General features: G+C 41.1%; 1 long non-coding RNA gene across 1 annotated transcript; it reads left to right on the top strand.

Annotated features, from left to right (window-relative positions):
• On the top strand, window positions 1-25,132 carry LOC308520692. The gene is made up of 3 exons (XR_013996108.1): window positions 1-66; window positions 3,557-3,650; window positions 22,790-25,132. It is a non-coding gene; the product is annotated as an uncharacterized lncRNA (long non-coding RNA).
• Window positions 25,133-26,776: the final 1,644 nt, after the last annotated feature.

Raw genomic sequence — 26,776 nt, 5'->3', positions numbered from 1 at the left:
GGGGAGGCGGCAGGCGGGACGGCGTTCGGCAGAGGCAGCTCCCACTCAAGCTGGGTGAGGGTGAGGGTGAGTGCGGGGCAGCGGCTGCACGCGCCGAGTCTGGCTGGGTGGCGGGCGCTGGGCGGAGGCCCGGATGGGACGAGCCCTGGACGTCGCGCCAAGTGAGGTCGGGGCGGATGGGCTGGGGCCGCTTCTTGCGGGTCTTTGCGCAGCGCCGGGCCGCTGGTTCCAGGTGCGCCCCATCTCGCCCCGGGAGCCGAGCCGGGCTGGGAGTGGGGGGCACCCAGCCGAGGGTCACCGGACGCGGCCCTTCCCCACCTGTCTCAGGAGCGGCGAGTGCGGGCGTGGCGTGGCGGCCACGGTCCGAGGGCCAGTCCGGGTCCCTGCCTGCGTTCCTCCCGCCTCGGCTTTCCCCGGGACCCGCTCGGCAGTTGGGGGGATGCTGCCCTCTTGCGGGGGCTCCAGGCTCCAGCATCGGCCCTTTGTGTAAACCGCACCTCAGTGCGCGCCCACTGATTTCCGATTCGAGGAGCGCAGCGTGGTCTCTCTTGGACCCGTTTCTTCTAAGAACCGGCGGCCAACCCTGTGCAGGTTCTTTATCCTTTTCTCTTTCATTTTTATTTAAGCATTTTTTTTTTAAATCTTACAAAGAAAAACAAATATTCACAACCAGAAAACGCAGAGGAGCAAAAGGGAAAAATTATTTGCAAACTGTCAAAATTTGCATGTCGACGTATATATGTGTTTGAACATAGAAACTCTGTTCTTAAAGCCATGGCTATTAATATCCTTTTCTCCATGAGTCGTGAAATACATTTGGTGTGGGATTTAAAATGTACAAATCTTAAGCTCCATGGCTTTTATATTTTGTTCATGTAAGTACCACTCAATCAACATGGAGAATAAATTTTAAAAGAAGTGAATACTGAAAACATTACTTATACCAATTTTTAAAAACAGCTAAGCTGTCATTTTAATGAGTGTGAGGAAAAGTATGTCTGTGCCATACTTAATCCTTCCTTTAGGCCTTTCTGTTATTAGGTTTTGTTTTGTTTCAGTATTATAAACAACATGGGCCACCTGGCTACATATTTGCATTCTTGTCTCATTCTATAAATCCCTTAAAGTGAAATTTCTGGGCCTTTATAATATATATGTATTTATATATATTTTAATTGATTTTAGAGAGGAAGGGAGAAGAGAGAGAGATGGAAACATCAGTGATGAGAGAGAATCATTGATCAGCTGCCTCCTGCATGCCCCCTACTGGGGATGGAGCCCGTAGTACAGTCATGTGCCCTGACTGGGAATTGAACTGTGACCCCTCCTGGTTCATGGGTCTATCTTCCACCACTGAGGCATGCTGCCTAGGGTTTTTGTTACCTCCTGTCATATTTTCTCCAGAAAAGTAGCAGTTTAAAAAATTTGCAATGTAATTGAGCCAGAATGATCCACCCCAAACCTGGGTATTACTTAACTATTCTCTAACTTTTGGAGAGGTGCAAATGATAGGGTTGTTTAAATTTGCATTTTGAATATTAATGATTATTTTATGCAATTTGCTTTTTGTCTTAAAATTTTCTATCTGATGCACAAGTGTTTCTTTACTATGCACAAATGCCATATTTTCATGTGGTCAGACAAGAAGACCTTCCCTTCATATTTGGGCCTTTGGCATCATTAGGCCTCCTAGTCCTTTATCATCACAAAAATGCTCACCTGCATTGTCTTCTAGTTCTTTAGTTGCATTTTATGTGCAAATTTTTATTCTTTTCCAAATGTTAAGCCCTTATTCCAAGTTATTGAATAATCCATCCTTTCTTCACTGACCTGAATTTCACTTTTTTCTTATCCTGAATTCTTATATGTAATTTTTTTTCTGAATTATTTATGTTGGCAGGATTTCTATTTGTTCCATTTACTCTTTTCCCCTATCTGCACTAATAAAAGAGAAAGATGCAAATTGAGCATACCTTCACAATGCCCAACAGCCCATCAGGAGTGAGTATGCAAATTAACCCAACAAAGATGGCAGGTTAATTTGCATAGCAGGCCCCGAGTGGCTGGGGGCAGGGCGGGACGCTGGCATTCTGCACTGCCCCAGCCGCTCCGGGCCTCTGGGCAGCGTGGGAAGGCAGAAAGGTGGCTCCGGCTCCGGGCAAAGGTGGAAAGGCAGCTCTGGCTGGAGCGAAGGCGGTGCTGGCAGCCAGGGGAAGGAAGAACCATTCTTGCATGAATCTTCGTGCATCAGGCTACTAGTTAAATTATAACATCCAGGAGAGCAGAGAGATTTCTATTTTGTTTGCAACTGTATTCTCCTCCCTTCTTGTCCACACATATATACATAGACACAGGAATGGTGCCTGGTCAACAATGTATTTAGTGAATGAGTGATTCTGACATTCAGTAACATTATATTCTACTAGGGGCCCAGTGCACGAATTTGTGGACCTTGAAAGGAACTGTGGGCAGTGAGGCTGTGGTGGGCACAGAGGCGGGTCTCGGCCCATCCTCTGTGCTCCCACCTGGCCCACACTGTGCCCCTGGTCCCCTGTCTGCTGGGGGCCCTGCCCCTGCCCCTGCTGCTCCCATGTGCTGATGGCGCCAGCCCTGCTCACACCTGCTGACGGCACGGAGCGATTGAGGCCAGCGCCTGCAGTGGGTGCAAGCGGTGGCTACTGGCCCAATCGCCCCTCAGATGCAGGGGAAGATGGAGAAGCCCTCAGGGGCGATCGGGGCTGGCAGCCCCCACTTGCACCTGCTGACAGTGCTGAGTGATTGGGGCTGGCACTGGACTCCGGCTGTGGCACCAACAGCGGTGCAAGCGGGGCCAGTGCCGGCAGCAGGTGCGAGTGCCCAGTGGGATCGTGGCATGCGGGAGCCAAAGAATTTTTGGTAACCACCAGAGGCTCGCCTCGATGACAGCGACCGGTGCCCTGCCTTGGTCTGGTGCCCCCGCTCACCTGCTCCACCATACTGCCGCGACCCATGCCCGCCATGTTCCATGCACTGCTGCCTGCTGCCAATACCTGCCATGTTCCGTGCGTGCCCCCTGGTGGTTAGTGCACGTCATAACAACTGGTTGTTCGGTTGTTCCGCTGTTCGGTCTATTTGCATATTAGGGTTTTATATATATAGATTATCATAGCTTCATAGTATCTGGTGGGCAAGTTTTTGCTCATTACCATTCTCTTTCAGAAATTTCCTGGCTGTTGCTATTCCAGTACAACATAGTTAACTTTTAAAAAAATAATCTTTTTCATAATTAACTTTAAAATATTATTAATTTGGTATAATTTGATTTGGAATGTGTTAACTTTATAAATTAATTTAAAAGAAGTGACAAATTATTGTGACATCCTATCCAGGAATACGGTATGTCTCTCACTGTTCATCTTTCTTCATATATAAGTCAAATAAGCTTAGTAAAATAAACAATAAAAATCATAGTTTTATGTAAATTGTGTGAACACGTTGTATTTGCTTTATCTATAGGTATTTTATTTTTTGTTGTTGTGGAAGTCTCCTTTCTCATGGCTTCTTTTCCTCCTATCAGCTCTGCCTCCTCTCCCCACCCATCTCCTAGGAAGGACCCCACAGGAAGGAAGGAGAAGGCAGTGGATGTTGGGCCTCTACCATTGGGAACTCAGGTGAGGTTTTTCAATTTCAAACCTCTCCTTTACCCCTTATTCCTATACTGTACATGGGTTTCACTGCAGAGGACAGGGCTATTGAGATCTCTGAATGTTGGATATTTTTCACAAAGCTACCTTCAGTGTCCCTCAGCTCTGTTCTCAGCTGTCACTTCCTCATTCAGCTGGCCTATTGAGCTCTTGGTGCTGTTCAAGGGTCAGAAAAGGAACAAACATTATATGAGAGAAGGTCCTGGTGCTTACAGGGCTATGGACTCTCAGGGCACATAAAAAGTTACATCTCTACAAGATACAGTCACGATGATTGTACATGAGTCTGATAATAAGAATGAGTATGGTTAGGTACCCAGATTGTCAGTGTTCTAAGACCTGGAGAAGGAGAAGATCAGTGTGGCAGCCAGGAGAAGTAGGGTTGGATAGGGGTAATGGGAGAGGATTTGCTGTAATGGAGTCAGAATGTCCCAAGTTTACCACTAAATCCTAACTTGACCATTTAATATCTGTGTTGTCTTGGGTAGGTGACTTGGGTTCCCTGAAGCATTAGTTCCTCATGGTCATGATAGAAATAACAGCATTAACCAAGTGTTTGCCACATACTTGACTTTGGTAACAATTTCACATGGCTTATTCCATTTAATAATACCTATTTCATAGGTTTGTTGAAAGTTCAAATGAAGTAATGTAAAAAAAAAAAGTGCCCAACATTGTTCCTGAGATGTTAAAGGCACTAGGTAAGTGTAGGCACCCTCTGTACCATTCCAGCCAAGTGCTTGGTATTTTCTAGTAGAGTTTAGAGGTAGAGCAGAATGTAGCATTGACTGGTCGTGAGGAGTTAGTTACAAAGTTTGGGGTCAAGTGCCAGGAACAAGGAGTTTGTGTGTTGGTGAGGTGGTAGGCATAGGGGTGGAGGAGGAGTCACAGAAGTTTTGATAAAGGAGTTGGCATAAGAATTTTTCTAGAAAAAAGCAGTGTCCGTCAGCTAGAGGAAATCATGGGACAAAAACAGTGAATGGGGAGCCTTGGTTTTTTTTGCACTGATTACTTTAAAATGGAAGCTGTGCCCTGGCCAGCATGCTCAGTGGTTATAGCATTGGCCTGCTCACTGGAAGGTCATGGGTTCAATTCCCAGTCAAGAGCATGTACCTGGGTTGTTGTTTTGATCCCCGTCCCTAGTTGGAGAGCATGTGGAAGGCAACCAATCAATGTGTCTCTCGCACATCAGTGTTTCTCTCTCCCTTCTCCCCCCTGCCTTCTACTCTCTGAAAAAAATCAATGGAAAAAATATCCTCACTTCTCTAGTGAGGTTTAAAAATAAAATAAAATAAAATGGAAGCTGCTAGTTTTTACTAGAACCTGGAGTTATTGCTTCTCTGGAAAAGGATATAAGACATCAGGCAGACTTGGCTCAGGAAGCACTAAGTTTTGTTTTATATTTTTCTTTTTTAAGGTTAGGCTTACGTAACTTTATAGTCCTGAAGGACTTGCGGTGTTTTCCTCATTCATTAGATCATGTGTTAGGCTTCTCTTAAATGTGTCACTTGTTTATTTAGCAAAGGCGCTAGTTTTTTTAAAATTGATTTTAGAGAGAGGTAGGGAAGGAGAAACATCCATTGGTTGCCTGGAGCCCACCACCTTCTGGTGTACGGGATGATGCTCCAATCAACTGAGCCACACCCGCCAGGACGCAAAGGAACCAGTTTTAAGAAGACTTCATGAAGACAAGTATAACTGTTATGATTTCTGTTTGTACTACTTCCTCACCTTGATATTATCAAGCTTAGTTCTAAAAGTCAGCATAACTCATAGTTATTATAGAAAGGGAGTTTCTAGAAGAGGGGAAGGTTTGAAGAGGGAGCATTCAGAAGATTTTGGTTGATGTAGGTTGTGGTTTGGTTGTCACTAGCCTTGATTGGTTTTATTTAAAATAGTGTTAATTAAGTTTTTAAGTCAGCATTCTTTTCAGGTATAATTTATAAAAAATAACCTATTTTGAGCTTATAATTAATTGAGTTTTGCCAAATATATGCACCACTTCAGTGAAGTTGTAGAACATTTTCATCACTCCAGGTGTTCTTACCTCCTCCTAGTCCACATTCCCCATCGCAGGCATCCACTGGTTTTACATACCAAAATACAAAGATCAAAAGGATGAAACTTACAATGATATAGTACTGTTACCTAATCTACAAATCTTACTCATATTTTGCCACAGATGTCCTTTATCTGGTCAGATCTCATCCAGATCACAACTGAAACTTAGCTGTCCTATCTCCTTAGTCTCCCTTGACCTAGAACAGTTCCTTAAGTCTTTGTTTTTGGTGACTTTGATACTTTTGAAGAATACACTGACTGATTTGGGATGCATTGGTACAGCATTAGAGCTATTTTCCTTTCTTCATCTTTCCTCCTATTTATCAGCCAGTGACGTGACTCTGAGTTGCCAAGTATGACTTACATTTGCCTATAAGTTATATCTTTTTTTTCTGAATATAAATATTGGGCATATAATTGTAAAAAAATTTCTGAAGAAAAAAAAATTCTGAAGCTATAATGTATACTCCCAAGTTTCAAACCCTCAAAAATAACTATGGATATAAATTTTTTAAATATCTCTCACATCTTTTGCCAATTTTAATATTGGGTTGTTTATATGTAAAAAAAAGCCTTTCCTGTAATGTGAATATTAATCCTTTGCCATAAGTTGCCAATACTGTTCCCTGTCATTTTTCTTTTAAATTTGTTTATAACATCTTTTGTTACAAATAAGTTTTGAAGTTTTATTCAGTTAACTTTCCTTTTTCTTTGTTTGGCTTTGGAATCATGCTGTGAAAAACTTTCTGTACCCTAAGATTTCATATAAATATATTTCTATGTTTTCTATTTGTTTTATCATTTTATTTTTTTTTATTTATTTTTTATATATTTTATTGATTTTTTACAGAGAGGAAGGGAGAGAGATAGAGAGCTAGAAACATTGATGAGAGAGAAACATCGATCAGCTGCCTCCTGCACATCCCCCACCGGGGATATGCTTGCAACCAAGGTACATGCCCTTGACCGGAATCGAACCCGGGACCCTTCAGTCTGCAGGCCGACGCTCCATCCACTGAGCCAAACCGGTTTTGGCTGTTTTATCATTTTAATTTTGAATCCTAGCTATCTGGAATTTACTTACTGTACGTTATATGAGGTTGCAAGCTAACTTCATTTAACATGGTGAGGTGAGGCAGGTATAATTTATATAAAACTAGAGGCCCAGTGCATGAGTTTGTACACGGGTGGGGTCCTTTGGCCTGGTTGGCGATTGGGGCCATCGGGGTCATCAGGGCCCTCTCACTCAGTACAGGGGTAGGGACTGCGGGAGGTTGGCTGGCTGGGGGTAGGGACTGCAGGAGGTTAGCTGTGGGAGTGCACTGACAACCAGGGGGCAGCTCCTGTGTTGAGTGTCTGCCCCCTGGTGGTCAGTGCATGTCATAGTGACGGGTCAACTGGTCGTTTGGTCAACCGGTTGTAACAGTCACTTACGCTTATATATATATAGATAACTTATTCAGGTATAATTTCATTATCATCCATCCATTCATTAAACAGATAGTTAGCACCTGCCTATCATATGCTAAGCTGTTTTTCGAATGCTGGGAAGATAACAGTGAAGGAGCCAGGCAAAGTCCTTCTCTTCTAGATCTTATCTTCTGAAAAGGGGAGGCAGCAATGGAGAAGAGACATTACTGAAGACATTGCTAAGGTGTGCTGGCCACACAGCAGGTTGGTATGGTCAACTTTGACATGGGAAGGATGGAGACTGGTTAGACAGCCGGAGTGGCACCACAGTTTCTGCTGTAGTACCACAGACATTCTATTTATTTAGAATTTATTATTTCACAAAGCAAATCCCCCTAATTTTTCTTTTCAAAGTTTTGGTTACTGTATTGTTCTTATACATTTATCCTTATAATTGAATTTTAATAACTATCCAGTTTTATTAACTTTATCACGTTCTAAAGGTAATAGTTAAAAAGAAAAATATGCAATTTTGATTTGCATATCATTAAATCTATATTAATTTGAGGAAGGATACCATATTTACAATGTTTATTTTAACTATTGAGTAAAAAAATTACCCTTCATGTTATTCAGATCTTTCATTATGGCTTCTGTTAACTTTGATCATGAGGATCTTGCATATTTCTATTAAGTGTATTTTGCCATGTTTCATTTTTTTGTTGCTATTGTGATTGTGATTTAACCATGATTGGGATTTTGTAGAAAGAAAAAAGATTGCTAAGAATTCTATCTGAAGACATTTTGCTGTTGTGGTGCCTCAACTTCATCACGATTGTATCTTCTCTATAAATTACACTTCCATCATTTAATATATCCTATTTATTTCACTTGCACTCCACCTTTTCAAAGAATAACAATATCAAAAGGCCAGTGCTTTTAGGTTACATGAATGACATAAGTCTATGAAGCTACTTTTTTCCAACACCGTGAGTCATCCTGTGCTTCATGTAGTGCTGAGAGAAAAGGACCCAGACTAAGTGGAAAAGGAGAGAAAGGAAACAAAAACACGTCTTCATGGGTTAACAAGGAATACATTTTATGAACAATAAAGGATTAACAATATATATGTTTTGTGAATGATACTGTTGTACTTTTACCTTTTAAAATGCCTTTCTGTGCTTAACTAAATCAGTGTTTCCTGAGCCCATGGCCAGCACAGGAATCCACATGACATTTCATGATGAGAGATAAGCTTTGGGGCACTCTGAGGTCTACGCAATAAGGGGATGAGAGACTAGGGAAGTGGGGAAGACCATATAGTTCATTTGAGTCTGAATTTGGATTTTTCAGCTAACAAGTCAATTTATTGAAAAAAGTGGATTAATTTTTGGAAAGAGAATGCCACATCTTTTCTCACAAATTAGGAGTTTCTATTATGTTTCCACATATATTCTACCTTAGATGATTTTTCTGTGTTCTCCCTGCTTACTTTTTATTTGCCATTGCTTGCTAGCTCTTGTCTCCCCGCCTCCACGCCCTTTTATTTTAACTTTTTGTTTGTGTTTTAGATCTATCTCTTATATGTGCCATATAATTGGATTTTCAACCAATTTTAGAGTTTTTGACTTTTAATAGAGAAAGTCAACCCATTTATGTATCAGGTTTTTTTCTGGTTATTTAATGTTTATGGTTATTATGCTTTCTTGTTTCCTTTTGTTAATGATAGGTTTAGGCTATAATAAAGAATATAGTGTTTATGGGAGCAAAGGAGGGATTGCAATCCATGGCACTGATTCAGGTACCAACATAAACTGTGCTTCAAAGGGAACAAGGGAAGGCAGGGTTTGTAAAGGGCAGAACCAGCAGAGTTGCTCTCATTAAAGCCTTTGAGTAGATGAAGAGTGTTGGCGAGGTCAGTGGCATTGTCAGGCTGATCATATCAATGGCTGGGTTCCTTTCAAGGTGAAGCATGCATCCAGGATGTTTGTTGTTCGCCCTTCATCTGAGTGCAGCAACAGGTCAGCAACTTAACAGTAGTTCCAAGATTTATCCATGAGCTGTGTATAGGCCTCCAAAACCGTTTTAAGTGACAATCTTAGCAATGCTAATTTCATTTTATTTTCTTCACATCACCTTCTCCTTTCTTTACATTTGTTGAACTGATGACTTTTCTTGGCTCCTTCTTACCTTCCATAAAGTGGAAATATAATCCTATACTAATAAAAGACAAACATACAAACTGACTGTACTTTTACTACACCTTAAGCCACGCCCACCAGCCAGTCAGAGCGACTATATGCAAATTAACCCAACCAAGATGGCGGCCAGCAGCCACGGAGCTGGAGTGAGCAGGAGGCTTGCTTGCGCCAGTGATGGAGGAAGCCAAGGTTCCCCGCCTGCCGTGGCCCGGCTCTGAGCTCCACTGAAAGCAACAAAGTTTCAATTATAGATGGTAAAACCCCAGATACCTGCTTTCAGCCAGCCGTGGCCACGGAGCTGGAGCGAGCAGGAGTGGGTTGCCCCTGGCAATGGAGGAAGCCAAGCTTTCCGCAGGCCTCCGCTAAAGGCAACAAAGTTTCAATTATAGAAGGTAAATAAATCCCAGAATAAAAAAGAAAAAAAAGGAGAGGCTGTGAGCTTACGTCGCCAGGGTGCTTGGCCAGCCTGAAAAGGGCCCTCAGCCCCGCACCCAGACTGGCCAGGCACCCCAGTGGGGACCCCCCACCCTAAAGGGGGTGTGGCCAACCTGAAAACAGTCATCAGCCCCTCACGCAGGCTGGCCAAACCTCCATGGGGTGAGGGTTCCCACTGGGGTGGACATCCTCCGAGGGGTCCCACACTGCAAGAGGGCATAGGCTGGGCTGAGGGACCCCCTGAGTGTACAAATTTTTGTGCACCGGGCCTCTAGTGTATTTATATCCTAGCAGCTACCTTTGCCTGATAATATTTGTGAGTGATTTTTAACATTTTTTTTGTTATTTTGATATATTGTTTAAATAAATATTAGGAGAAAATAATGAGATAGGAAGAAAGATAATGAACTTTGTGCCTCAGTGCTGACACTTTTTCTGGATGAATTTTTGGAGAGTTCGTTCTAGGTCTGTGAAGTATGCCATTGGTATTTTAATGGGAAGTGCGTTGAATTTATAGATTGCTTTGGGTAGTATGGACATTTTAATGATGTTGATTCTACCAATCCATGAACACGGTATGTTCTTCCATCTGTTTATGTCTTCCTCTATCTCTTTTTTCAAAGTCCTGTAGTTTTCTGAGTAGAGGTCTTTTACCTCTTTAGTTAAGTTTGTGACACTTTTTCTGGAGTTCATAGCAAGTAGAATGGCAAATACAGAAATTTCTTGGAATTGGTTTCATCCTATCTCTGGTCTCTTTAGTCCTTTCTCCTCACTAAATTTATCCCTTTTGTCTATTTACATATTACATTCTCTGTCCTTAAATGAAAACCTTTTCTATTTCTTTATTTACATTACCTATTCCTTACTTTCTATATAGTCCTATTACTCTTCTTTTCCACAAAAAGTTTAAAGTAACTTCACCTGGTTGCTTCTGATTTCTTATCTTCCATTTATTCTTTAGTCTACTGCAAGGTGACTCCTGCCTTCACCATTCTGCTGGAATTACCTAATTTTCAAATCAGCAGCTCCCCTTTCAATCATCATTCTGTTTGACCCACTCCAGCTTCTGAGAGTGTTGACCACTCCCTTCTTCTTGAAACTCTCTTTCCCCAACTGTCAATCCTGAATCTCCATCCATCTTCCTTTCCGTCTTGCTCTCTCTTGTCTCCTGGGGTTGCTAGTGTTCTTTTCTTGGCTTTCTTCTCATCTCACAACACTGGGAGTTGGGTAGCCTTGGTTTTAAGTCCCAGCTATGTGATCTTGGAGAGGTTATTTAACCTTTTGATCAGATTCCTCATCTATAAAATGATGATTCAGTTAGTGTTTCCTCCTTTTATTAGTCAAGATTCTCCAGAGAAACGGAACCAAAAAGATATATGTGAATATGTAGAAAGAGATATGGGGAGTTGGCTCATGCAGTGATGGAAGCTGAGCTGTTCCCATGAGCTGCCGTCTTCAGGTTCAGGAAAGCCAGTACTGTAGTTCCACTCCAAACCTGGAGGCCGGAGGCCTGGGGACCAATGGTAAGTCCTGGTCCGAGCCTGAAGTTTCACAAACTAGGAACACTGATGTCTGAGGCAGGAGAAGATAGCTCTCTCCACTCAAGCAAAGAGCAGATTCACCCTTCCCTGCCTTTTTGTTCTATTCCAGCTCTCAGCAGACTGGATAATGCCCACCCTCATTGGTGAGGGCTGATCTTTACTCAGTCTACCCATTCAAATTCGAGCTCCCTCATAGAAACACTACAGATACTACTTTACCAGCTATCTGGGCATGCCTTAGCCTCATCAAGTTGACATAAAATTAACCACCACACTTAGTAAACAGATACTGAATGCTTACAGTGCTTTATTTCCTAGTCTTAAGGGCTACAGAAAAGGCAGAAATAGACTTACACATCTGAAATGCCAATCAGGTCAAGCTGGATGTTTTATTGGTTCTCACTCACAGTTTAGATTTGTCCCGTTTATACTTGCTTTTCTCCCAGTAATGGATTTCCACCTGTATTGAAAGGCCTGTAATTCCATGTGCTGCCTTGGCAACTTTGAGCCTCACAGAGCTGCACAGACCTACCATGAGTTCCCCTTGCCCAATATGCCCCATCCAGCTGGAAAGACTCCCTACCCAGCTAATTCCCTTGTTAGCCCCATCAGTTACACCCTTCCCAGGTCTCAATCTAATGGGTTTCACCTCCCTACCAATCCATGGAATTGTTCAAATAAACAAAAGATCACCTCACCAGCTTGTCATTGCACAGTCTGCCTCCCACAGCTCCTGTTGGTTCGCAGTTCCTGAGAGCAACTGCATGGCTTGTGTGTCCTCCTCCCCCAGGTCGTGAGGAGTCTCCTCTGTCCAGGGCCAGGTATGGTGTGTTGGGTCATCTTGTGCTATTTGAGGTGGGAATCCCTCCTTCACCAGTGGTGTGGATAGGAGGTGATCAGAACAGTGATAATCCAGAGAAGACTTCATTACTGTCCCCATTGCTCCCTTGTGCCTCTGCTCCTTGTCCTTATATGCCAGAGCACTTTGTTTTATGTTTATTTCTGATTATCTATATATATAAAAGCCAAGCAACCAGAACTCCTGAACGATCGGAATGACCAGAACAACTGGTCACTATGATACGCACTGTGGCCGGCTAACCGGCCCAATCAGGGGGGAGGGGGGCAGCCCCTCCCTCCAGCTGCCCCCGGCCGGATCAGGGGCGGGGCTGGCCAGCCAACTTTCTGTGTCCCCTCACCCCCCCGGCCTGGCCCGATTGGACCCCACCTGTGCATGATTTCGTGCACCAGGCCTCTAGTGTCATAATAATGTTGTAGATGCTTTCTTTTGGGAGTGACACATTTTTCTCACAGAGGTCTCTTTATCCTGTCCCTTCTAAGGCTCCTTGTTTTTCCACTTCCCTCAGAGGGTTTTATTGGTGTAATCTTTGTCGAGCAGGAATTTATAGTTTCAGGAATCAGTGACACTCTAGGATGTGTCTGGATTTCACGTGGGAAGAATGGATTCATCTAGAGTCTACTCCAAGGAAGTTGTGTGGGAACATGATGCTAGAGAACTACAGGAACTTGGTCTCACTGGGTAAGGACTTCCCCTTGTAACTCACCTTTCCTCACCTATTGACATCTTGTACAACCTCTGGAATTCATGAATTTGGACATGAAATCCTGGATATTTTATGGCATTGTTTTAGGGTAATTGCATGGTGTCCTTTCTTTCCACGTGAAAGGTCTCTTCTGTAGAGAATTGGAAAATGGGAAACTAAAGAAGCCCTGTGTCCCTTTAAGAAGCCCTGAAGGGGAAGGGAAAAGACTTGTGCTGGAAGTAGCTTTTATACTGAGTGTAGTACACAAGTTTAATGTCTTTCCTCTGAGCAGGGAATCAGCTTTCCGAACCAAATGTGACTTCTTAGCTGAAACGAGAAGGACTGAGCTTGATGCCAAAAGAACTTCCAGGGTATATCTCTGCAGGTAAAATGTCAGGACTTATTAAATGAGTGTGCCACCTGGGCAAGAAGTCACTTCAGAAATCGCTGGGTCTCTTGGGTACATCTGCCCATTTGATATATGTCCTCTCAGATGTCTCCCATGATCAATGCCTCTCCTTCTCTCCAGTGTCGCATGTCCTCGCCTTAGTGACACACTGTGTAAACGGGTTACTGTGTTGTCTGGGATGCACAGAAAATGCAGTAAAGTTAGTGATTGTTTCCTCTTTGTCTATACTTTGAACCCATGCTTTTCTCTCTCCTTATTCTCTTTATTCCCTGTCATTGGCCTTTCTTTTTAGCCATAACCTATATCTACAGTTTCCTTTCCTTTATTCCCTTAAACATTTATCAGCTTTTAAAAAGGTAACCCTTCTCTTCACTGCGTCGTTTTGTAGTCTTCATTTAAAAATAAATGGAAATGACTTCAGCTGTGTTACTAGTAACCTTACATTTTCTATAGTTCCTTTCTCATTTCTAAGTTTGTAATCTGCATTGACTGCCTATTCAGTCCCATTCTCCTGTGAAAACAATGCTTTTTAATCTTTATTACTTGGTTTCTAATCCACATCACAATTGAAATTTCTTTTTTAGATATTATTAGCAACTTTTCTCCAAAAACATGTGTTTTATACCTTTACTAGAGGCCCGGTGCATGAAATTCGTGCATGGGTGCAGTCCCTAGGCCTGGCTGGCGATGGAAGCGTGAGTGTCTGGCATGGAAGGGCAGGTCCTAGCTGACCAGTGGGCCCTGGGAAACACCTGGGCCCCCACTCGCACCCGCCTTGGCCTGGCACCTCCCACTCACCTGCTCCAGCATCCCACTGCGGTCCCGCTCTTGTCGGGGCCTATTGGGGCCAGCAGCACTCCACTGCCAATGCCTGCCATGTTCCACGCCGCCCCCTGGTGGTCAGCGCATGTCAGAACGAGCGGTTGAACTCCCGGTCTCCTGGTTGAACAACTGCCCGAGGGGACAATTTTCATATTAGGCTTTTATTATATAGGCTATTTCTCTGCTCAGTGTGAAAGTGTTGTTCATACACTTCTTTTCATACTTTTTAAAAATTGTGCGAAATAGGCAAGTAATTTTTGATCTCTAGTTTAAACCTATTTATATATATAATATCCTAAGCGACCATTACAGCTATGAGGCGCACTGACCACCAGGGGGCAGATGCTCAATGCAGGAGCTGCCCCCTGGTGGTCAGTGCGCTCTGACAGCGGGAGCGCTGCTCAGCCAGAAGCTGGGCTCACGGCTGGTGAGCACAGCAGCGGTGGCAGGAGCCTCTCCCATCTCCGCAGCAGTGCTAAGGAGCAGCAAGCTGAGCAGTAAGGAGCCTGCCGCTAAGGAGCTGAACGGTAGGGAGCGAGCAGGAGGGTGGTAAGGAGTGAGGGGTCCCGGACTGCGAGGACTGCAAGGAGAAAAAAAATTAATACCTGGGTGCATTAGAGGGAAACTACAAAAAAACCCAAAAACAAACAAAGGCAGAGAACATCTTAAAAGTAGTCAGAAGAAAACCAGCAGGCAACATCCCCCGAGGAGTCCCGGACTGAGAGAGGGATGTCCAACTGACGGCTTAGGTGGACATCCCCTGAGGGGTCCTGGACTGCAAGAGGGCACAGGTTGGGCTGAGGGATCCCCTCCCCCCTAGTACACGATTTTCGTGTACCAGGCCTGTAGTGGATATATAACGCAATAAAATAAATGAGTGAAAGAACATTTTGATATGAAAGAATGATTTAATGAACATTGTTGCTGATTTTCATAAGCTTTTTAAAGTATGGGATTCTAGAAGAATCACTGGGTCAAAGGATACAAACATTTTTATGGCTCTTGATACATACTGCACAAACTTGGATATTATTTTATGTTTTTAATACTAACTTATTAGGTATAAAATGATCCCTTAATGGCTTTAATTGCAAATTTGTGTGGATTTGATCACTCTTGCTATTTGTATTAGTATTTATTTTTACGTAAATAACCTCTCTGTTCAACAGATGGTTTGGAAGCACTAGGCTCTGTTCCTAGCACTGCAGATACAGCAATAACCTAAATAAGCAGTTTCCCCATGGAGCTTATAGTCTAGTGAAAGGGACAATAAATTACTAAAGAAAGGAGACAGGGAGGGAGAAGGGACAGAAGTGGAAGGAAGGAGGGAGGGAATGAGTATCACAATGTCATAGTGCTGTGTGGAGAAATAGTGGCATCGGGAACTAGAAGAGTTAACCGCGGACTTTTACAGGGGCAGTCAGGGAGGGCCTTTCCTCTGAGGTGACTGTTGAGTAGCTACTAACCATGATGGGCTGCACGGGGGACACTCTGGGCACAGGGGACAGGAGGTGCTGGCACGTTTGAAGGGAAGATTGCAAGGAGATGTGAAGATTTTCTTAAACTTTATCTTTAGTTCTTTGAAAAAATTTGTTTCTACCATCATTTTTGTTGTTAAAATTTCTTTGAGCCTTCTCATTCTCTGCATGTTCCTTCCTTTTTAATTGCTATTTTAATGCATGCCTTAACTTCTCTTGTCTGTATGAGGATATTTAAATTATTATTATTTTTTGTATGCATCTGTTCCCTAGATTATTCCAGTGGGTTTATATAGGTCTTTGTCATTACCCCACTGTCATTCTGGTGGGCTTTCTGGAGGCAGCAGAAGCAAACACATGTATTCTTGGTACTTTGTTGTCTTCTCTAATTTCTTTATCTATCTTCAGACTTCTCCACCGGACTGGATCCTAAAAATTCCTCACTCGTTACCGGGTGTTGTAGGTTTAAAAAAAAAAAGATTCTTCACTTGTTTATGACTGCATTTCACACTGTTTTCGTCTCTTTGAACGTCTGTCTAGCCACTCGTATGTAGGTTCACTGAATTGTCATGAGTGAGCTTAGTTTTCTTTATATTCTTTGCCTAGCACAGTGCCTGCCAGAGAGGTATTTAATATATGTTTGTTGAGTTGAATATTGAATGACATCAAGTAGAATTTTTAGAAATCAGGTTATAGACAGATTTGGAGAGTTATATGTGTGACATTCATATCAATTTGTCTTATTAGGAAGAATGAACGATAAAGGTAAAGCAGCAAGGATGAAACCCTAAAGCAGCGGTTCTCAACCTGTGGGTCGAACGACCCTTTCACAGGGGTTGCCTAACACCATCGGAAAACACATATATAATTACATATTGTTTTTGTGATTAATCACTATGCTTTAATTATGTTCAATTTGTAACAATGAAAATACATCCTGCATATCAGATATTTACATTATGATTCATAACAGTAGCAAAATTACAGTTATGAAGTAGCAACAAAAATAATTTTATGGTTGGGGGTCACCACAACATGAGGAACTGTATTAAAGGGTCGTGGCATTAGGAAGGTTGAGAACCACTGCCCTAAAGAACAATAATATTAGCTGAACTGGTTTGGCTCAGTGGATAGAGCGTCGGCCTGCAGACTGAAGGGTTCCAGGTTCTATTCCAGTCAAGGGCATGTACCTTGGTTGTGAGCACATCCCCAGTGGGGGGTGTGCAGGAGGCAGCTGACCGATCTCTCTCATCAATGTTTCTGGCTCTCTGTCCCTCTCCCTTCTTCTCTGTAAAAAATCAATAAAATATTTAAAAAAACAAACAAAAAACAATAATGTTTGACTGGGAGTCAAAGATACTCTAGCAAAGGAGACAAAGAGTGGTCAAAGAAGGAGGAGAGAATTTAGGGAGAGCTAAAGGAAGAGAGAAAAGTAGAAGGTGAGTGCAATAGTGCCAAGAAGGTAAAAGTGGTCTGTGATCCAGCGGAGAGTGTTTCTGGTGTGAGGGAAACACATTGTGGTTTGGAATGTAAACAATTAAAGACTTAAGTATAGACTGTCATTTCAACAAGGTTAACTTTGAGGAAAAAGAAGAAAGGACAAGAACTGAAAGAATTCAGAGGTAGAGTGCCTCCGATTTGGTTTTTACCAAGGAAGAGACTTGAATGAATTTACAAGAGCAGAGATATCTGTTAGAAAGGAGAAATTAAAAGTGGAGGGAGAGCATGGAGCCTAGGAAACATGATGATGTGAAAACTCCAGGTCTTTGCAGGTTTTCTTCAGTGTTGATGCCAAATTAAACTACCGTTTAGTCTTACTGTCCTGACCAAAATCAAGACAAAAAAGCATTGCTTGAGTGCTGTGCTTGGCTCTTCCCTGGCTATCATTTGATGTGCTCATCATAACAATCCCACGGGGTAGATATCATTAGCCCCTTTCATAGTGGAAGAATAAACTCAGAGAGGTGAAATGACATGCCAGAATTTAAACACAGGTTTTTTGTTTTGTTTGTTTTTGTCTTAGAGTTTAATGCTAATTCTAAAAAAAAAAAAAAAAAAAAAAAAAAAAAAAAAAAAAAAAAAATTCATTATTTTCTTGCCTTGCCTTGCTGTGACTTTTTGTTTCCTAGTATATTTAGTGAAAATAGAACTTCTATATCCTGGCCTAATATTCTTTTTAAAAATATATATTTTTATTTATTTTAGAGAAAGGAAGGGCGAGGGAGAGAGAGATAGGAACATCAATGATGAGAGTTAATAATTGATTGGCTGCCTTCTGCATGACCCCACTGGTGCATTATCAGGGCTGGGGAGGGACCCTGGGAAGGCTCCAGGGCATGTCTGGCCCGTCTTTCCCAGTCCCTATTGGCTGGACCCCAGCAGCAAGCTAACCTACCAGTCAGAGCGTCTGTTCCCTGGTGGTCAGTGTGCGTCATAGCAACTGGTCAAATGGTTGAACCAATTGTTGGACACTTAGCATATTAGGCTTTTATTATATAGGACTAGAAGCTCAGTGTATGAAATTCGTGCACTGGTAGGGTCCCTAGTGGCTGCTGGCTGCCAACTGGGTACTCCCTCACTTCCCCTGGCCGCTTGCTGCCGCTGGCTGGGGCCTCCCTCCCTTCCCCCAGTTGGCTCTGCCCCTGCCCCCTGGTCAAACTCCCGGAAGAACTCTGATTGAGGGGACAATTTGCATACTATGTTTTTATTATATAGCATTTCCATTTTATGGCTTTTATTTTATCCATAAGGCAGACCACTTAAATACTAAGTATTATACTTGTTTATTATGTTGACTGCCCTTCCTCTCACTAAAATATAAGTTCCCTAAGGGCAGAAATGTATTTTATTCATTGCTATAGCCTTAGCACTTGGAACAGTGCCTGGCTCAATGTACATTTATTGAATGAATGATTGGCCATATTCAGAAGAGCAGTTTGGCTGCTGCATGGAGACTGCATTATAGGGTAGCAAGAGTGTAAGCCAGAAGTTCAGTCATGTGAGTATTGAAATTGTCTGGTTGTGTGGGAGGAGTAGCTGAAATATTACACAGGGGATGGAAAAAATATAAAAAGGGAAAATAAACAAACTTGTCCTAGGAAGAGTGGGCAATACTGCCCAAGCCCCTACCCACTCCACTACTTTGCAGGCTCTCAGCCTCTACTATGGCCGTCCCAGCCATAAATACTGAAAGACCTATGCTTTCCCAGACCCCAACAGTCCTGAGGACTCCTGTTCATGACCTGACAAGTACCAAAAGAATATAAAAATCCTATTCTTTAGGCATTTTTAATACAAGATGGGAGTATGGGCCACTTGAAAGTCCTGTTGAGGAAAAAGGAAAGGAAGAAAGAGGTATCTATTGTGTAACATAAAATAATGGTAATATTAATTGTTAACAATCATTAAACCTTATCATGGCCAAGCATAGTGCTATGTGCAAAACGGAGTTTTTATTTAATAAAATAGCAAAATAGCAAGAAATGCTTCCCAGTCTTGGAAGAGTTAGTTTTTTTACCCTTAGTACTCAAGTTCCAAGCCCACAATATTTCACTGATTCTTCGTAAAGCCACCCTAACAGTTTTGTTTTCCAGATAGTCATGTAATCAGAAAAATAAAGTTTCCTCCCTTCTCAGTTGTCTAATTTTATTGGTCATACTTTTGCAACAATATTAAATAGCAGTAATAATAAACACCCTTTTCTTGATTCTGTTATTAATGTGAATTTTTACAGTGTTTTATTTTTATGCTTGACAGTGCTAAGATTTTTGGTGTTGAATCAGGATTGGATGTTGGATATTATCAAATACTTTTTTGAAGCATCTATCTGTTGATCATGTGTCCTTTTTCTATGACCTAGTATGATATTAATAGATTCCTAGGAGTGAACGTTCTGGAGTTCCTGGATAAATCCTTTGTGTAAATTGCATATTTCATGTAATATTTCAGGAATGCTTTAGAAGTGCTGTGATTACTGAGTCTGTCATATTTAAGAATGTGTTTTGTTTTTCTTTAATAGAGTACTGGCCAAGTTGAATTCTTGAGTCACATCAGCCAGTATTTTAAAAATTTGTAGGTAATCAATTTTTTTTTTAGGGAGCAAGTCTTCAGAATAAATAAATAAATAAATAAATAAATAAAAGTACTTATTTATTTAATTGGTTTTTAGAGAGAGAAACATTGATGGGAGAGAGACATCGATCAGCTGCTTCCCGCAACCCGGGCATGTACCCTGACCAGGAATCGAACTGGCAACTCTTTGGTCAAGGGACAATGCCCAACCAACTGAGCCCCAATGGCCAGGGCCAGGAAAACTTTTAAATGAAGTGTCTAAATTCCATAGAGATAAAATGAATCTCACTGTTAAGTTTTCTGCAATACATAATGATTTTTAAACTTTCATTAGTATTTTCTAAAATAGTATTTTGTTCTGATTTTTTGAAATTTATATATACAGAAGAATGTGTAAAATATATATTATTTAACAAAACTGACATACTCTTCTAATATAAGTACTATAACTATTAACTAACATTCTTACACCAACACTGTGAGATAGGGACCATTTAACAGGTGAGAAAAAGAATATAGACATGTTAAGTAACCTGCTCAAGGTCACACAGCTAACTGTAGTGGAACTCAAATTTGAGCCAGGTAGTATGGCTCCAGAGTTGTTGTCTTAGCCATTATGCCATGCTGCATCTTTTTATAGTTAATAATGGTAAAGATTAATGAATAATAAAGCAAACACCTAGGCACCAGAACCTAGAGTAAGAAACAGAAAATTACTGGTATCCTTGCCATGATTTGTGTGCTCCTCATTCACACACTCTTAACCTCTCTCTGGGACATAATGACTATTCTCACTTTTGTGATAATTCTCTTCCCTTTTTTTTAAGTATTGCCATCCATAAATGAACCTATAAACAGCATATTTAGTTTTAATCTGTTTTTAAACTTTAAGTGGACTCTTGCTATATATATTTTTCTGTGACTTTAAATCATTCATTCATATTGATATGTATAGCTATAGTTTATTAATTTTAACTAGTCTTAATTCAGGCTGCTATAACAGGGTACACTATACAGGTAGCTTAAAAGTCAAATAACTATTTCTCACTGTTCCAGAGGCTGTAAGTCTGAGATCAGAATGCCAGTGTGGTTGGGTTGTTGGTAAGGGCCCTCATCCTGGTTTAGAGACAACTCCTTCCTGCTAGAGAGTGGAGAGACAGGAAACAAGCTCTTTCATCTCTCCTTATAAGGGCACTACTCCCATCACCCCTCTGCCCTCATGACCTTTGACCTCCCCCAAATCCCACCTAATATAATACCATTGGGAATGTAGCTTCAACATAGGAATTTTGGGGAGACACAAACATTCACTGTTGTCAATTATTCCATTGTATATATATTTGACAATTTAGTTATTTATCCTATTATTGATACTTGTGTTGCTTCCATTTTTTTTTTTGCTGTTGTGCACTGCTACTTTTAAAATTATGAATGGTATACCTTTGTAAATTAGATTTACCTATGTGTGTGTGTGCCTGATAGTGGACTTGCTAAACCATTCATTCAGATTTCCACTTATGTGCCTGTTCAAGTCTTGCTGGTTTTTCTAGTGGGTTTAGTGTTCCATAGATATTGTTTTCCAAGTCTAGGTTCTAGTTCTTTGTGGGTTATTGTTATAGATATCTTTCCCCAGTATGCAACTTTTAAAAAAAACTTTATGATGTCTTTGGATGGCTGGAAGCATGTAATTATTCTTCCAATATTTGTTTTCCCTTTTGATTTTTATGCTTTTTCCTTCTCATTGTTTACATTATTTTAAAACTTTATTTCTTAATGCTCTATGTAGTTTCCAAACTTGGTATTTTCTGTGTATCATTATCTTTGAATGGAGGTAGTTCTATCTGGACTTTGTCTAACAGAATGAAACCCCCTTTTGCTCTTTATGTTTGCCTGGGTGGCACTTTAAATGTTCTCAAAGAATTTTAGTTGGATAGCTGGATATGATAGTGAGGTGGGGCAAGTGGCCATCTCTAATTCATGTGTTGCCTGTTATTTTCATACTTGATTGGATAGGTCCTTTCTGTGGTTACTTGGTTGTGTGTTTTGGAGGTGGATTCCACTAGGATGTCCACTTTTTATCTTTTATGTAAGCAGGTCAGGTTGTAAGGAGGAGGTCCAGTTAATGCATAACCCTTGCTTCACAGTAAAGCCTCCTGCTCACATGCCAAACTTTGTTGCTTCAGTGTTTATCTCTGCTCTGTTGACTCTGATCAAGCTAACAGATTCGCAGATTATAGTTTCCTGTCCTCTGCCTCTCATTGCCACTAGGCCATTTTGTCTGGAATAAGAAATGGGATCAGAAAATAGAGCCTGAGTGGTCCTTCTTTCAGCTCCTTCTGAAGCAGTTCAACAGATTCTTCCTTGTCTGCCCCCACCACCAGTTCTCATCTTTAAGGACTGGGTATTTAGGAAAGTGTAGGGCCCTTTAGGACTCTCTTAACCTTTGTGAGAAAATTACAGCCTGCTTGAAATTTGTGTGTGGGGAGGGGAAGCTTTTAGATTGTGTTATCCTCCCTTAAGAGTTTGAATTTCAAATATGTTCCAGACAAATATGTTCCCAAAGCGTAGGTTATATACATTATCCTTATCAGATTATTTTTATCCTCATTTTATAACTGTGAAAACTTAGACCTAGAGAAACAAGTAGCTAGTTAAGATGGTAAGTGTTGAACCAGTTGTCTGATTCAGGGTTGACAGTCTTCATTGTGTCACTCTGTGATCTTTTTGAAGATTTAGTATTAGAATTATAGGTAGGAAGAAATGGCTGGTAAGAACAGTTGGTACAACATGGCAGGGCTTTCTGATCTTCCTCTTGCAATCCCTGGTCTTCTGTATATTTTTCTTTAGTTCCATCTTCATTATCTAGCCTTGTCTAGTGGTCAGTGACTTCAGTGTCTATTCCTTCTGCATAGGCTCACTCTTTTCTCTGCTTACCCTGTTTCTAGTTCTCTTATCTGTGGACTGGTTCTCTGTTTTTTCCTTTCTTTTCAATTCTCTTCCTAATTGTAGGGACATCTTTAAAAGCTCTCCAAATATGCCATGTATTCTCAATTTTATTCTCATTCCCACTTTATACAGTTTTCAGTCTCCCAACATAGAAACCAATGTGCATTTGAATTTTTTATTTTTTACAGACTGGGAGGCAAGACTTGAATCCAAAGAGTCAACTCCAGAGCCCATCATTACTGAAGATTTATCCTATTGGGTAATAATGGAAAAGGAAGGTCTCTGGCATTCTTCTTTAAGGGAAACCTGGGCACCTGATAATTGATTAGAGGGCCAACAGAAAAACCAGGATAGACATCTGGGTCAAGTGGCAGTTACCCATAAGGGAAATCACACGGAGAGGAGGGTATGTAGAGGTAATGAATTTGAAAGATGTTCCAATCAGGGTTCAATCATTGATATACAACAAAGTACTCCTATGGGGAAAAGGCCCTGTTATCAGAATTCACATGGAAAAGATAAACAAAATTCTGAATTAATTAAGATTCAAAGAATGTTTGTAGGGAAGAAAATGTATGAATGTAATGAATGCAGGAAAGCCTTCAGCCAGAGCTCATCCCTTCTTAAGCACCAGAGGATTCATACTGGGGAGAAGCCCTATAAGTGCAATGTATGTGGGAAGCACTTCACTGAACGTTCCTCTCTTACTGTACATCAAAGAATTCATACTGGAGAGAAACCCTACAAATGTAATGTATGTGGCAAAACCTTCAGTCAAAGCATGAACCTTACTGTTCATCAAAGAACTCATACTGGAGAAAAACCCTATCAGTGTAAAGAGTGTGGAAAAGCTTTCCGAAAGAATTCATCCCTTATTCAACATGAAAGGATTCATACTGGTGAGAAACCCTACAAATGTAATGAATGTGGGAAAGCTTTTACCCAAAGTATGAATCTCACAGTGCATCAAAGAACTCATACAGGAGAAAAACCCTATGAATGTAATGAATGTGGGAAGTCTTTCAGTCAAAGTATGCACCTTATTGTACATCAGAGAAGTCATACAGGAGAGAAACCCTATGAGTGTAGTGAATGTGGAAAAGCCTTCAGTAAGAGCTCAACTCTTACCCTGCATCAACGAAATCACACTGGAGAAAAACCCTACAAATGTAACAAATGTGGGAAATCCTTTAGCCAAAGTACATACCTTATAGAACATCAGAGACTTCATTCTGGAGTAAAACCTTTTGAATGTAATCAGTGTGGAAAAGCTTTCAGTAAGAATTCATCTCTTACTCAGCATCGGAGGATTCATACTGGGGAGAAGCCTTATGAGTGTATCATTTGTGGAAAGCATTTTACTGGACGATCATCGCTTACTGTACATCGGGTTATTCACACTGGAGAGAAACCTTATGAATGCAATGAATGTGGAAAGGCCTTCAGCCAGAGTGCATACCTTATTGAGCATCAAAGAATTCATACTGGTGAGAAACCCTATGAATGTGATCAGTGTGGTAAAGCCTTCATTAAGAATTCATCCCTTGTAGTGCATCAGAGAACTCATACAGGAGAGAAACCCTATCGGTGTAGTGAATGTGGGAAAGCGTTTAGTCGGAGTACAAACCTTACACGACATCAGAGAACTCATACATGAGGAAAGTTTTCACTGGGCTTGTTATGAACTCTTCAGTGATAATTAGATATATCATGTCATGTAGAAACCAGTAAATGTAATGATTTTAGAAATCTTTTAGTTGAAGTATATTATACCATATCCGATGATACAGACCACTAGATAGGAACCATATAAAAGTGGAAAATCTTGATTGAATTAGAAAGTAAAACTTTGCATCTGAAGGCTTAAGTATCTGATATTTTAAACAATGAGGATTCTTGCTGAAGATAAGTTCTGTCATGTCATACTGCAGATTCTCCTTTGGATGTCAGAGATTTCACATCAGAGAGAATATGTGAGAGTGCTTAACTGGACAGCCCAAAGACCTGGTATGTACTCTGATCTGTCACTAACTTGGACAAGTCACCAACTTTCACCAGGTCACAGTGCCCTTATTTGATAAGTGAGGGATTTTGGATTTAGAAGATCTCCAGGATCCCTTTTAGCTCTATAAAGCAACAAATCTGTAAACATAATGAATGTTGGGACATCCTTAATCTTTTACCACGTTATATATGTTATTATATGCTACTATTTTGCAGTCTGGTTTCCCTGGATGTTGTGAGTTAAAATTCTCTATCTCTACCAAATCCTATTATTCTCCCATGCCTACCCCCTTCTCCTTGCATTATTTTCTCCTCTAAACATAGGCTGGTTGCAAACAGGTGATGGAATAATTGTACAAATCTTAATGCAATGGTATGCTGTTTTGAGTCCTCAATAGTCATTAAATTGTTGTTAAATAAGCTAATTACTTAGAAAATAATATAGCTTACAGTCTTTTCCTAGGACTCAAATACATATCTTTGTATCATACTGACAATCGAGTGAAAAGGAAGCTAGGCTGAACACTAATAGAAATAAAAATCTCACATTAACAAAATCTTTGTAATTCAAACATATGCAAAACAATCATGGAGATTTTATAGACCTATAGTAAAGAATTTTATTTCACACACATTTAATACGTGCTATAAACATGTGGTAGGCATGATTAGAAAATCAAAATAAATATGATACATTCTTGTTTTCCAAGGTTTAAACTGAGAAAGTGACAGTGAGATGGGAGAGGAAGAATTCAGGCAAAAATGAGACAATCTAGATCAGTGGTTCTCAATCTTGGCTGCACATTAGAATCACCTGGGAATCTTTTTAAAATCCTGATTTCTGGGCCTCATCCTCCAGAAATTCTGTTTCTTTGTTATGGGGTGGGGCCACAACATTAGTAACAAAGAAACAGAATTTCCGAGGGTGAGGCCCAGAAATCAGGATTTTAAAAAGATTCCCAGGTGATTCTAATGTGCAGCCAAGGTTGAGAACCACTGATCTAGATAATGTGGTAACTGATTCAATGTGAGTGCTTGAATTTATTTGGATGTATAGGGATGCCATAACTAAAAATATAAAGTTGACCAATTTGTGGGGCAATGATGAGTTCAGTCTGGGGCATTTTGATGAGTATGTGGATATCCAAGTGAAGATTCATAATAGACTATACACTAAGTAGTAGGGCATTGATTCGAGGGTTCTCTGGGAATATAATAGTTCCCCAAGCCCCAACTCATGGTTTTGCTTTTCACAGTTTGTTACCCACAGTCAGCCTTGGATCCAAAAATATTAAATGGAAAATTCCAAAAGAACCGCCACAATTCATGTTTTAAATTGCGCACCATTCTGAGTAGCATGCTGAATTCCCATGCTACCTCACTTCTTTGTGATCTCATCACATAGCCACTGTATCATGTCATGTCATCACAAGAAGGGTGAGTACAGTACAATGAGATATTTTGAGAGACCACATTCATGTAACTTATTACAGTATCTTGTTAAAATTGTTCTCAATAGTTACTGTTAATCTTTTACTGTACCTAATTTGTAAATTAAACTTTATCTTAAGTATGTATTTATGGGAAAAAACATAGCGTGTGTGTGTGTGTGTGTGTGTATATATATATTTCAGTACAACTTATTGTTTTAGGCATCCACTGGAGGTCTTGGAACATACCTTGGAAACAACAGTTAAGAGAAACACAAAAAACAGAAAAATCAGGAGAACATTTTAGAACAGAAGTAAAAGGAGAACTTTAAGGGATAGAAATCCTATCTAATAAAGAGGGAATATGCTAATTGACTGCCCCACCCTCAAATATAACGCTGCCCACAGCCAATAAGGAGGGCATATGCTAATTGCCACACCCTCAAAAATGGCGATGCCTACAGCCAATAATGAGAGAATATGCTAATTGAATGCCACACCCTCAAAGATGGTGGCACCCACAGCCACAAAATGGAGGCGCCCAGTCCCCTTAGCCCCACTGGGGTGCCTGCCTCCAGAGTCCCCCAGTCCCCTCAGCCCCCAAGGGCAGCCTGAGGTGCAGGCAAGCCTCGGATGGTGACTACCCAGCAGCCCAGGACTGGCCTGAGGCACAGGCAAGCCTTGGATGGTGGCTGCTAAGCCGCCCAGGGCCACCGGAGGCTCAGGTAACCAGGGCCAGCT

The sequence above is a fragment of the Myotis nattereri genome (assembly GCF_964212035.1).
Source record: "Myotis nattereri genome assembly, chromosome: 5".
Taxonomy (NCBI): domain Eukaryota; kingdom Metazoa; phylum Chordata; class Mammalia; order Chiroptera; family Vespertilionidae; genus Myotis; species Myotis nattereri.
This window is presented reverse-complemented; position numbering and strand designations above follow the sequence as displayed.